The sequence below is a fragment of the Mustela nigripes genome, chromosome 14, assembly GCF_022355385.1.
Source record: "Mustela nigripes isolate SB6536 chromosome 14, MUSNIG.SB6536, whole genome shotgun sequence".
Classification (NCBI taxonomy): domain Eukaryota; kingdom Metazoa; phylum Chordata; class Mammalia; order Carnivora; family Mustelidae; genus Mustela; species Mustela nigripes.
This window is the reverse complement of record NC_081570.1, coordinates 99,512,001-99,512,503: the sequence shown is the minus strand read 5'-3', so window position 1 is coordinate 99,512,503 and position 503 is coordinate 99,512,001.

Sequence of the window (503 nt, the reverse complement as noted above, 5' to 3'; positions counted from 1 at the left end):
GCAAGCTGTAAGAGACAAAGCATGGAGTTGTCCCTGGAGTATTCAGAAGAAACCAGCGCTGCTGACATCTTCATTTTAGCCCCTGAAGACTCATTTTGGAGTCTGATCTCCAGAACTATAATAGAACAGACTTGTGTTGTCTAAAACCACTAAGTTTGTGGTAACTTGTTAGAGCAACAGGAAACTAATACGATCCCCTATTACTTACGTCAACAAAAGAGGACCTTGGGAGTCTTTACAGAAAAGTGAGTGTGACTGGCGTTTCCTGACCACTTGTCTTTTCTGTTTCCATTCCTCCCGTAAAAGCAAAATACTCTTTGTTCTCTTCCTCTCCCTTCATTATAGTGTCCATTCAGAGGAAACTCCAATGGAAAGATTAATTACAATAAATAATACGGGAAGATTACTCAAAAGCGAACTGCTGCTCTCTGTCAGTCTCCTTCCTGATAAACTTGAGAATTCTGCTTTCCAATCTAGGCTGTGTTAGAGGCAGGTATATTGGA